This window comes from Mus pahari, chromosome 19 (assembly GCF_900095145.1).
Source record: "Mus pahari chromosome 19, PAHARI_EIJ_v1.1, whole genome shotgun sequence".
Classification (NCBI taxonomy): domain Eukaryota; kingdom Metazoa; phylum Chordata; class Mammalia; order Rodentia; family Muridae; genus Mus; species Mus pahari.
This window is the reverse complement of record NC_034608.1, coordinates 82,445,095-82,447,336: the sequence shown is the minus strand read 5'-3', so window position 1 is coordinate 82,447,336 and position 2,242 is coordinate 82,445,095.

Below are 2,242 nucleotides of genomic sequence, written 5' to 3'. Positions count from 1 at the left end.
CTATACAAATGTATTACCTTAAGACACCGAGGGCCAGAGTATTCTAGAGGTGAATAATGGAAGCAGTGGAAACTGTATCATGGATGTGTTCCAAGAACCAGGGGGAAATGATGGAGTGCTGGTGTCTGACTCTGAGAGAGGGCAGGGACAAATGTTGCATCCTTCTAGTGGATACCAACTTGAAGGAATTCTTGTGACCCGTAGGCAGTGCCTCCAGGATCCCCCACTAGCACTCTGCAGATCATTCCTTCCAGAGGAGAGTGTAAATGGAGAAGCCATATTACCTTCAGAGCCCAAGGTGTGGTTTGCCTGCCATGGCTTCTCAGATGTAGGTGAAAGAGTTTGCACTGGACTGTGCTAAACATCTGAGCATTGTCCACAGGCCAGGATCTTCAGGATGAAAACAGGCTGGAACCCAAACACAATGCACTTTTGCAGGGGAGAGCTCAGTTCTAATACTAAACACCTTGGCTTCATGTTGGAAAGCACTGGTGAATGGAGAGAACTTTGTAGGTTCACTTAGAGTCTCTGCATCAGTCTTTGAACACACCCCCAAGTCCCAGCCTCAAGGCTCAATGAAGAATCACAGGGCAGGTGTGAGGCTCGCTGCTCTGAGCCCTTAGCCCAGGGCAGCGGAGAGCAAGGTGGTCTTCCCTCGCCGAAGCTTCTCCTTGGCCTTCTTCTCCACTTGGGCTTCTGCTCAGCAGCAGGTATATTCTGGGTTCCAGTTCATTAGGAATCCAGCTGTCCCAGTGGCTTGACCCTGTTTAGGCAGGATATCAGCTCTGACGGTGACCCTGTCACGGACGCAGGCAAGTGCGACAAAATCCCGCAGTTTGAAGCAAAACTGCGTTTTTGTCTTTTCAAGAAACAAATGGGCACATTGAGTGTGGGTCAGTGTCAGAGGATATCTTTCTCTTTGTTCCCAGATTTCCAGAAATGGATAATGTTTCCATTTCTGTGGGAAGGGTCAAGAAACATAAAATTGCTCAACAGTGCTCGGCTCCCTTGAGAGTTGTGTTGAGCGAAGGCCGACATGCCTCCCTGCGTCCTCTTCTACCTCAAGTTTTTGGAACTGAATTCTGGAACAGAAATTTACACAAGAACCCATGTTGTCGGCCCTGCTTACTGTGGCATGCGAATTAGGGTGACAGTCTTTATCTTTTAATGTAAACAGGAGCTGGGCTTTGACAGCCTACTGACCCGTTTATATCTACTGTGGCTCCAAATGATTGGCAATGCATAACATTCCTTTACCTTCAAAGTTTTCTCCATTGGTCATTTCTGTGTCACCACAGTTCCAGTGTCATACACCCCTGCAAATTGGGAAAGTAGTTAGTGACCAACCCCCCCTCCCCCTTCAGTGGCCAAACGGTCAGCTGTAGCCGACCTGGGAAAGCTGGTGGTACCAAACCATGTACTGAAAACCTGTTCCTTTACCACTCACCAGACTCAAGAATGCCATCTGCGCATGGTGGCATTCACGGTGATAGTTGTTTGAATGGAACAGTAATCTATGTGGATATTGTTAAAGTGTTTAAAGAATATTTTGAAAATTAAGTTTACATTTTACAATTGCTTTATTTTTATTGAAATAATTGTATATAGCTATTACCTTATTTCCCTGTTATTAAAGGTAACCCTTGCCTTGAAGACAAGTGGGCCAGCAGATATGTATAGAAGATGTGATGTAGACAGTACTTTTCTCTATTGTGTAAATGGTCATGAATATAACCGTCCCTGGGTTTTTATAAGTTGAGGGCATTTTGTTGTTTTACAACAACAAAATTTATTGCATTTGAAATGGTTTTTATGTAATAGAAATCATGCAAACAGTGAAGGATTATAAAATGGTATATGTAAATGTATAAACTTTAGAAAGAAATAAATACAACAAATTTCAATCATTTTGGGAGAATGTTTGTATTTGCTCATCTATTCAAGTTGAATAATAATTTTATTAGTAAACAGTACTACACCTTTCCTTAAAAAGACAAGCATGGGCATTGGGGACATTGTTCAGTGGGTAAGAATACTCAACAAGCATGAGAACCTTGAGATCCTAGTACTTGGGTAAAATACTGATTAGAGCCCAGTACTCAGTGCTACTGTGGTCTGAGACAAGAATATCACTGGGAGGTCTTAGCTAGCAGCCTAAATCTGTTTAGTGAGAGACTTTGTCTCAAAAAAAAAAAAAAAAAAAAAAAATAGAGAGAAATCAAGCAGAGTATTTAACATCCAC